Raw genomic sequence first — 11,691 nt, 5'->3', positions numbered from 1 at the left:
TGGGACTATTCCAGAGGTGGGTTCTACTGGTTCGGACCGATTCGGCCAAGTAGGTAGTAACTCGGCCTTCCAAGCCCCTGAACCGGTCCTATCGGTGGCAGCATCATTTTGATTTTCGGTTCTGCGCATGCGCAGAACAATCTTCATTGCAGAAGTGTAATTTTTCCCCTTTTCTAATGTTGGGTGTGCATGCACAGACCTTTTTAGGTACAAATGCTCACACACACACCAAATCGGCAGTAATGCCGGCAGCAATCCATCCCTGGACTATTCTTCCTAAAACCTCAATAATCTTACTAGCAATAAAAAATAGTTTAATAGCCTAAAACAGTGTTCCTCACCTCAGCAACTTTAAGATGTGGGGCTTCTGAGTCCCCCATCAGCACACTAGTTGGAGAATTCTGGGAGCTGAAGTTCATAAACACTACCCTTAGTCATTAATTCAAAAATTATGTGGACCAAATGTAACTTCTTACATCTACTTGGATATGTCCATGTTGTTATCTTTGCAACAATAGGGAAGTGGTCTGCCATTTCCATCTTCCAGGATGTCTTCCAGGTCTGATATTTCTTGGGGTTTCCCATCCAAGCACTAACCAGATACAATCCAATTTAACTAATGTTGCATTTCTGTTTTCTAAGCCAACTATATTTTCCTCCTTAATATTCCAATCTCCAACCACAAGCGTTGCTTGTAAATCCTGTCAATTTCAGAGTGAGCTTAAAGCTTATCATCACTTTCCTTTTCTTCCACATCAGGGGTTAGAGCATAAACTTAGATAATCCTCATATTCTTCTCCACAAAGTCGAGCTGATCTCATTTGGCCATTAATTACATTGTATGAAAGCAGCACCGTTCTTTCTTTGTGTTTTCTCTCCTGAGTAGGAAACTACACAATCTTCTGAGCAAAAGGGTTCAATTCCAATCCATTTCACCTCAAATGTGTAGTGAATTTATTTTACCCTTCACTGGCTTCAACATTCCCATGTTCATCCATCTTACATTCCATATTTCCACCGTAATTCTGTCTTTGAGCTTTGGGTTTTATCTTTCTGCATGGCTACTTCAGTAATCAGACATCCTGAAAGTTAGTGCCATGTTGGGTGCCATCTGACCTGAGAGGCCTAGCAGTATATTTTCAATCAGTTTACATTTATTGGTTTCCTCAGTAAAAAAAAACAACAACATTGTCTTTTCCTGCGCAGCATGAAATGGTGCGATAAATACATAACTGCCTTTGCTGTTATCGCTGAAGTGATTATTCACCTCCACATCTTCCTGGATCATTGTTGCCCTATACAGGTGTCTAGGCAACTGAAATGACCTTCGTGCTTTGGATGACCCTGCTTGGATTATATATTCTTGGCATATAGTTATTCTTCACTCATCCCTCCCAGGAATATCCCCTACCACGAGGCAGCACAGTAGGACTTAATTTGTCTCTTAATTGCTTGATTAAAATGTTAAAACGTGAAACAACAAGTTGTAAATTCCTTATAGAAAAAGCTGTGAAAAGCTTATATGTTCCAATCTACTTGTGATAATATAACTTTTAAAAAGAGTTATCATAGGTCAAAGGAAGAGATTCTCTAATAGTAAACTTTTTTTTTTTGGTCAGACATAGTTTGCCATTCTTGTAAATAACTGATCACTTTGCTCTTGGCCTTAAACTTAATAATATCATCTCTATTTTATCAGCAGGAAGTAAGGTTGAAAAATGTTCTCTATGACAGCAGAGGATTTGATTGGGTCGCTTGCAAGAAGTAAGGCTTTAAAAAGTTATTGCCATTTTTGTGGCAATTTCCCCCCCTTTCCATTCAATTGTGTCCAATTTTCGGAGACTGCCTAGATAAGTTCCTGCAGTTTTCTTGACAAGATTTTTTAGAAGTGGTTTGACATTGCCTCCATCCTAGATCTGAGATAAAGTGACTGGCTTAAGGTGGCTTCATGCCTAAGGCAGGATTAGAATTCACAGTCTCCCAGTTCCTAGCCCGAGGCCTTAATCATTACACCAAACTGGCTCTTTACTAGAACATTTGAATTTCCTTTTGAGAACAGTTATTAGTTATTACTGAATTTCTCAATAATGAAAATAAGCCTATCTTGCAAAAGGGAGGAGGGTCATAAAAAAGAATAGCTCCTTAACCAAAACAAGACACTGTTTAAGTCTCTGAGAAACATAGGAGGATTCCATTAAAGCACACAAATGAGTTATAGAGCTAGAATTTGTAATGTCAATTGGAGTCCTGGAGATGCAAGATTTTATGAAGCCAGAAATGTTGCTGATCCATTACTGAATTCCCCCAAAAGATTCACCTAATTAAGAAAGTGTCATTCAGGGTTTTGCTACTCTACCACACAGTTTACATCTCAAAGCTGTTGTGTTAGCTAACAAGAGCTGGGTGGGACGACCACTGCATTCCTTCACTTTTTGACATCATCAGTGGAGACTAAAACAACTCTGAAGTGCCTTGGTTCGTTTTCCATGTTTGTCCACCTGCTGACCATAAAAATGGGTGCAGGGATGAACGGGCCCCAGCAAGACAGAGCTTGGGAGAGTGGGAAATGGGTTACATTTCTAATGTGGCACTTCTGGAACAATCAGTCTTTCAACACGCTAGATCACATTTCATAATATTTTTGCTTTTCAAGATCAGATCTGATCCTGCAATGACTTTATTGATTTTGTTCAAAAACTCACTGCTATATTTTCTTGAAGGCAAAATTTACGTCATTTCCAAGATTTTTTTCTCACTTTGGCAAACAATTTGCAGAGATGCCATTTGTCTTCCCATAAACTTTTTAAAAATTGTTTTAAAGTTTAACAGGGAGGATGGAGAAATAGCTCCCAAGTGGGAATAGATAACTTGTTTTCCTATCTACAGGATGCATCCATCCAGCTTTTCTCCGTGCCCTTCACATATGCTGGATTTCAGCTCTCATTATCCAAAGACTTTTTGCCCTGCAGATGACTGCAAAACACTGGCTAGTTTCAGTCTTTCTCCAAAAGTCAAATAAAACTGCAATGGGGTTACAGGAAACGAAAAATCCCTCTGTATTGCACAAGGCCCCACACTTAAAATATGTCTATATTTCTGGTATGTTAGAAGATAAATCTTAAAAAAACATTTTTTTCTGGAACCATGCTTTCAACCATGAAGAAAAAGGAAATATGCTGAGTGTTTGGAACTTTGCATTTTATGCTCTCTTAAATCATAGCAGCAATGTAACTGCAAGAATAAAATGTTGAATAAATTTACTATAGGAAGAGCATTCTTTTGTAAGATATTTTTTAAACTAAAAATGATAAGAGGAACATCTCTTGCCAAGCCACTGAGTATAAAATCTTTTCAAGGCAATGACAAAAGATTTGCTACAGTGATCGACATGGATCTCAAGGGAGACCAGAGCTCCCATATTGGCTCAGTTTTCCATTGTCTGCCATTATTTAGTAACCTAAATTTAGGTAAAATAGGTATTGGAGACCCTTGGGATGCAGGACCCACAGGTTGACTCCTCAGAGCAAAATTGATCAGGACCAATCAACTATTTAGTTTCTACAATAGGACTAAGAAAACTAACTACTTTGCTGTAAATGTTGTTCTTCAAGTTGTCATATCTGAATTCACCCCTCCCCCAAAGGCCACCTATATATAACCCAATTCTAGACGTTAGAAAATTGGTTGGAAGGAGCCCTCATACATTGAGACAGCTGTTCCAGCAGCAGTTCCAAAAGAAGTCACCTGAAATGAATTGGATGAAGGAGTGATGGATGTGTCAGTGTCAAATCTGTAAAATAAGGCGTAGAGAGTTGAACTTTTTGCCACCTTGTTTATTCATGAATCCTGGAATTGCCTGATATCACCTGGATAATCTGCCCATGAAGACAGTCTTGGACGCTATCAAAGGAGATTGGGTTTGTTGGTCTATAATAGTGCTTTGCATCTTGAATACAGTGGGCTTGGGTATGAGCTTTTGATGGTGTGCAGTATTCAAATTTGAAATGGACAAGGATGGTTTGGATTTTGAAAAGGCACCCTCTCTATTTCTTGGCTGTTCCTTAAACAAGCTATGTTTTTCTTCCCTTGGTTTGCACTGTAACTGGGCAGACTCAAGAGAACATGAGTTTGAGTTAAAGAGATATAAAAGAAGTGGCAACAGGACGCATTGACCAAACACAGGCAGGGAGAACCAAAGGAACACATCTAGGGAGTTTGTGTGAAATCATCTCTCTTGGAAGGATGCTTTTATGCAGAACATAACTGGGGAAAGTTATTCTCTTATGTCAGCAGCCTGCAGAAGTTGAATGAAAGGTAGTTACGTTATGAGAATTTTTTTTAACATTACAACCACAGAGAAAGTGCAGACAAGAATGCCAAGGAACAATAATTTCAGAGTGGCCTGATTGCATCCTTAACAGTGAAGGAAGCAAGGCAGTCGCCACAACAGCTACATCTTAACACTGTGAAGGGAAGCTGATTGGGAAAGCTCTTGAAGACCTGAGAGACACTGGGGTCTCCAGCTATTACTTCTGTCAAGATTGAACCACTTTGCTTCTTTCAAACTTAACACTTTTCAACTTGCCAATGAACTGGGGGGGAGGGGAGGGGAGGGAGAAATAGAATGCACGTGGACTATGAGAGCCTGGCAACCATCAAGGTCACCACTGCAGGTGCTTAAGAAAGAAATGGACCGTACCCATAACAAAAAGATGTCTCATAATTGGACAATGTGATCACCCAGGGGTGGGGAGAAAGGGAAAGCTATTGTTTATCCATGCAAGCATTTACATGGAAAAACCAGAGCTGGTTTTGATTCTTCATTACCAAAATGGTGTATTTAATTAAGTTTTACTTTTGGGAATTCAAAGTTCCCGAGAGTGTTCCCTTATTTTAGGTTCACTGGTTGGACAGTTGATAACTTCACACTTTAATCACTATGGTATTTTTCAACTATCAGAAATGAACAAGAAAGAATAAGAAACAGGATGTTATTAAACCACTTCCCCCAATGCCTGACCATGCCATGCATTATTGAAGGGTGTGCATCCCTGTCTAGAACCAACTGAAATCAGAGAGAAAACTGTTTTGGAGGCACGGTGGGCACAAGATCATCAGCTATGATCTGAGCAGTCTTGAAATGCTTGAAAGATATGGTTACGGTTTCAACTCTCCTGATCACAAGAGGGTATTTTGAAAGTATTAGTCCTGAGGAGAATCTTGATGTTCCCTGTTTGAAACTGATTCCTGTGCTTGAAGTTAGGACCGTGCAACAAGAACTGAAGAAGTGGTGGTAACAAAAAGGTAGCCTGGCATTGTGGAGAACTTGATGCTGCTGGACCAGAATTAGGAAGCTGAAGGCCTCTTTGTCTTTTTGCCTTGCCTTGTTTGTTATTGTGAGAGGTAAGCCCAGTGGCGGGTTCCTACTGGTTTGGACCGGCTTGGCTGAACCAGTAGTGGTTTGGTGACCTGGGTCACTGGAACTGGGAGTGACCAGCCTGCCATGCCCCTGAACCAGTTCTCTGGACAGAACCATAGGCACCACCATCTTGTACTTTTGCTTCTGCGCATGCGCAGAGCCATTTTTATTGCACTGGGCATGCATGCTCAGCGCACATCAAGTGCACGCACGCACGCGACATGCCCACGAATGAACCGGCAGTAGTGACTGCCGAAACCCACCCCTGGGTAAGCCACTTGGAAAACCTTCAACATTAGTGTTGATAATAGGACAGCAGAGACCCAAAGACTCTCTGGGGATAGTTCAATCTCAAAATGAAAAGGGACTGGCTGACTGTTCTGGATATGGGACTTGGCTTGGAGAAAGATGAAGCCTAGAGTTTTCACATCTGCTATTTTTAAAGCTTGTTCCCAGAAAGGAGCTCAAAGACCAGAAGAACAAGTGCAGTGAGCCTGTTTAGTACACAACTTGCACCGCTTACAAGTGTCTACTGAGCGTATCGATCTTTGGATCAATGGCATTTAAAAGGGTGGGAAATTAACATTTGCTAAGAAATTAACAGTGAAAAAATTAACACTGAAGGACGCAGGAGGCAATGAAATAAACAAAGCAGGGGAAAGTGGAAGAAACACTGCAGAACATGGTCTATTAGTTCACAGACAGTCCATAAGAACATAAGTCCAAACGAATGTGTTTTCTGAAACTCATTGAGCCAAATAAAACCTTTTCTTTTCTAGCATTTTTATTTCCTCTCTCTTTCTTTTGCTTAAAAATTTAACCCAACAGCAAAACAAACAAGCAAACAAAAACCCTGAATGATCTCTTAGTTAAGGATGTGATCTTCCTTTGCTCCATTAACAGATTCCCAATAGACTTTCCTTACGTCTATAGGTGTATTTTGGATAAAAACATTGGGATGTTTAGAATCTGGTGTTCGTAAATTTAAAAGCATATTTGCATATACTCTTGAGCTGTGCAATGTTAATTTGCTGCTGTGCCATTTTCATTTTCTTTCTTATGCCTGGAATTATTTATCTCTTTGGCTTTCGATGTTTTGTGGATGCACTATTCGTGTAAATGAATAATAATGAAAAAAGTAACCTGGGCTTCCAGTTCTGCTGTACTTTCATATCAACAAGTATATTTAGCCTGCAGCATACTAAATTATACAAATTGAGCCTTTACAGAATATACAGTGGAGCATTATGAGGGCAGAAGTGAGATAGATATGACTCAAAGCAGGCCAGAGGCTAAGCAAACTAGAGGTTGCTAGGAAATAATGCTTTTAGTCCATACTGGCTAAAATCCCCACTCTTCTTTCAATACTGCAGTGTTTCAAGCACACCTCTAGAATGCTGAAAATAGATCTCCATCATCCATCTTTTTGAATGAACTGTGATCTTCAAGATAATTTGCATTATACAAATGACTAGGACCTAATTTCACATGGAATGAAACATTTATTGCTCAATCCAACACAGAGAAATGCTTGTGTGATTGCCAAGGGTTATTTTCTTACTGATGGCTGGATGATTGACCTCAGAAACAAATAAAGATTATTCGTTTGGTTGGTATGAAAGTAGTTGTCATGCCTGCATCCAATCAGAAAAACTGAATAGTTGTGATCAACAAGAAGCAAAAGTGAGCTGACCTCTTTTGCCCATCTCATGCTAAAACAACGATACTTCATAAACAATGTTCTCCTCTCAAACTATCCATTTTAACAGCATGTTTAAAAGATAATTGTATAAATACTAGCATATTTCTAAACAGCTGTACATCTTTTCTGTAGGGAAATTAATTTTCTTCTAATCTTTTGCACTTTAGTAATTTGGGATCTTACTTTTAAAAAATGTACCGTATTTTTCAGAGTATAAGATGTTCCAGAGTATAAGGCGCACCTTAGTTTTGGGGGAAGAAAATAATAATAAGAAAAATTTGCTGTGTGAGTAAGGAGACAGGAAGGAGCCCGGTTTAGTGAAGAACTGAAAGTGAAACTGCTTGTGTTTTGCTTGTATTTACTGCTACTGTACCTTGGAAAGCCTGCTTTTGGTAATGTATTGTATATTATTATTATTTTGAATCCTGCTGAATCAGTTATTGTGCTTTCTGAATGTGATGGCTGCTGCAAAATCTGACCAGCCAGGTAAGCTTCAGCACTTATTACAGCTGATAGTACAGCTGATTGGCAGGTGGATCTGACTGTTGGAATATCCCCAGTCAGCTGTTCCAAGCTGTAGGGATTGCCACAGACCATCGCTGCCTCCATGCCTTGTGTTTTTGGCCTCTGGTGAGGGTGGGTGGGGCTACATACATGTGTAGAAGACTCACCCAAATTTTCACCCTCTTTTTTGGGCGGAAAAGGTGTGTCTTATACTCCTGGAAAATATGGGTACATGGGTTTTAATATGCAGTTAATACAATCATTGACTGATTACCATTTTATCCTAACATTTTATTTTTGATTTTATATGTATGTGTGTGTGTACACATACCCACACCCACACAATGATATATACTTTCGTTTGTTCTCTAATTCATGTGCAGGTCTTTCTATCTTGTCTTGTGACACCAAGCTTCTTTTCAGGGAAATGTCCATTCTATTCCAAGAAAGGAAGAAAGATGGGTAGGAGAGGGAGAAGAGGAAGGATAAAGGAAAAGGAAGGGGGAGAAAAGAAAAAAGGCGGGAGGAAAGGAACTTTGGAGAAAATAAATAATTTTTAACTGGAATGTCATGGTTTAGGACAGGAGTCTCCAAACATGGCAACTTTAAGACTTGTGGACTTCAATTCCCAGAGTTCCTCGTCCAGCCATGCTGAGGAATTCTGAGGTATTCTGAGCATGGCTGACTGACAAATTCTGGGAATCGAAGTTCCCAAGTCTTAAAGTTACATGTTTGGAGACCCCTGGTTTAGGATATCAAGCTGCTGTAAGGGCTACCTTGCCAATTTGGTCCTTTCCAGGTGTGTTAGAAGTCAAGCTCTCCACTGTCTATGCTGACTAGAAATTCTGGTTGTTGCAATCCCTTCACAGTTGAAGGGTTTCGGGATGGGAAATGCTAACATACTTAAAAGGGGAAGCATATCTTTTCACTTAACAGATTACCTTAAACCCTTAAAGAAGATTACCAATTTTTTTTCTTCTCTTTTTAGCTCTGAGAGAAACAAAACCTTTGAAACCAAATGATACTTTGAAACTTGGATGCACATATACACACATAGCAAGCAAATAGGCTGCGGCAACCATTTAACTGCCACAGTGTCTCCCAACCATGGCAACTTCCAGATGGACTTTAACTCCTATAATTTTCCATCTTTGCTGAGAATTAAATCTGCACATCTGGAATTTGCCATGGTTGGGCAAACCTTTGTGGCTCTTAGTAGCAGTTAAATAAAGGTGGCTTTTAATCTGTTGTTATTTTGGGGTATGTATATTCCCAAAATACACATACAACCCTTGTATATATAAGGATGAGGGACAGTCTAAACATATTTTAAATAACCCAAATAATTTGTTTAGTTCTTTCACTTTTGAAGTGGAAACTGACAGGGGATTAATGGTCCCAGAAATGCAATATCCGCATTCTTTTATAATTATTCTGCACTACAATCACATTTTGGTGACATTGGTTTAGCATGGAAAGCCAATCAAGGACATGCTGAAATATTTTGCTAAAACCAAAAGCTGTTAACTTCCCAAGCTGAGCATTGAAAATCTTTTCAAAAACCTAGAAGGACATGAAGTTATTTCAATTTTAGTTCCTCTGATGCAAACTATAGTTTTGTAAAAGAACTGGCCTTATTTTCACTATCAAAATGAATGTCAGCTATCAATCACAATATGTTTATGAATGCTTAAAGGTTGTACAGTAATGTTTAATGAAGTTTCTTGTATTTGTACAGAATGAACAACTTGTCAATAAACTTTTCTCAGACCAGAACTGTTTAAACGTAAGTTTGAAAGAAATTTGCATCCAAAGTGCTGCTCATCTTTCTTCTACCAGCCATTCCCCAAGTGTTTTTACTGATTAGATTTTTGACAGATGGAGAATATATTCCCCCCCCCCTGAAAACATCTGGTAGGCTATTGTGAGCTGTCTTGTAACGTTTATCTCTAGTGGTACTCAGAAGCCTAGACCTAAAACCATAACTTTGGCAATTGTATTGCAACCATCATCCCACTTATTAGTCTGATATCACTGCCTTCCAATTTAAGTTCTGCATTGCTGATTTGGGATACTTTTGAGCAACCCAATATAGCACAGCCAATATAAGTTGCCAAAAGGATTACACTGCCATAAATTTAAAAAAACAACTCAGGAACCAGCAATATAACTTTTCACCACATGGCATCACTGTAGTATATATCAACCAAAGCCCTCCAAAATAACCTAATTAAATAAAAAACCCAGCATTCCCAGAGGGAAAAATAGGAGTCATATACTGTATAACATTCAGTGTAAGGATTGCAGCAGACAATATCTAGGACAAACAGGTAGAAGACTAGCAGAGTGCATTCATGAATGCCAACTAACAGGAGACACAAACATTCCTTAATTTCACAACACGTGGACAGACTTGACCATAGTTTCAACTGGGAAACTGTGAACATCCTAGACTAAGTCAAGTCCAAAAATGCCAGAGAATTCCTGAGAGCCTGGCACTCTAACAAATTGGCCATCAACAGGCACATAGACATCAACAACATATACATACCGTTCAAAGAAACAATTAACAAGAAACAAAACCAGCAATCAACACCCAGATGAGTAAACACCAAGATTAACATTAGTCTAACAATCAAGAAGCAAACAATACAAATCAAGGAACTTTTAACAAAACCCAACCAAAGAACCACCAAAACCATTCCCAGCCAGACCACCAGTCCAAGACAACGGATATAAAGTTAGAGCACACCCCATACCTTACTAGCACTGATCTTACCTAGTTTGGTAATGAAACATCTGCAAGCTGAGAGAACACAAATGACCCCAGTATAACTCTGGGTTACAAATATTCTCTTTTGTAGGCTTTTCTCTGTATAATTCATGGGTTATCCATTTTTCATGGTATTTTCATGGTATATATATGAGAATGCAAATAGTATAAAAAGCATTACCTTATATACCTGCAGATAAGATATGGATAAGGCAAACTCAATTTTGGGGGTGCATTGAGGCCCTGAAAATTCTTGCCTTATTTATGAGTATATATGGTATTCCAAAAATAACTAGAAGATTCTTGAGATTTGTATATTTAAAGAAGATAATGCTAAAAAATCCTTAAAAGGGGGAAAAGATAAGCAGTCCATAGTGCTTATTTCTAAATATTTCAAAATGGGTTTTTTTTTTACCCAGCCAAACAAATCAGCTCAATTATTTTTATAATACAAAGTTAGACTTATACTTGCAGTGACTCACATTATATGCTCAACAGATATTCTAAGTTCAGTAAAAGGGCAAATCATGTATAACATTTTAAATTATAAATGTATAAATTCCAGTTTTGTGGCCAGTACATTTTGAAGCACGGAAAAGAATTTCTCTCACAATGAGAAATAATGCTAACGGTGGTCCACCAATAGCTTTTTATGAGCAGTGTTTAATAATTCTATTATGTTGGTTTTTATATGCATTCTAGTTTTAATGCTCTTTTGTGATAATTTATGATATAAGTAAAGATAAAGGTTCCCCTCGCACATATGTGCTAGTTGTTCCCGACTTTGGGGGGGGTGCTCATCTCCCATTTCAAAGCCAAAGAGCTAGCGCTGTCCAAAGACGTCTCCGTGGTCATGTGGCCGGCATGATTAAACGCCGAAGGTGCACGGAACACTGTTACCTTCCCACCAAAGCTGGTTCCTATTTTTCAACTTGCATTTTTATGTGCTTTCGAACTGCTAGGTTGGCAGAAGCTAGAACAAGTAACAGGAGCTCACTCCATTGTGCTAGGGATTTGAACAGCCAAACTATTGATCTTTCTGATCGACAAGCTCAGCATCTTAGCCACTGAGCCACCACGTCCCTATTTATGATATAAAAACTGGCAAATAAATGATTAAATACTAATCCCACATTACTCTAGTTAGTATCTTCCTAGCATTCATCATGGCTAACAAATTTCCTGTATCTGTAGATAGAGGATGTTTTACATACAAAAATAAACATTCACGCTAATTCATTGACTCATTTAAAATCAACATTATGGACAGGAGAAATGTGATGTCATCAATTC

The sequence above is a fragment of the Natrix helvetica genome, assembly GCF_964273705.1.
Source record: "Natrix helvetica genome assembly, chromosome: 2".
In the NCBI taxonomy this organism is placed as follows: Eukaryota; Metazoa; Chordata; class Lepidosauria; order Squamata; family Natricidae; genus Natrix; species Natrix helvetica.
This window is presented reverse-complemented; position numbering follows the sequence as displayed.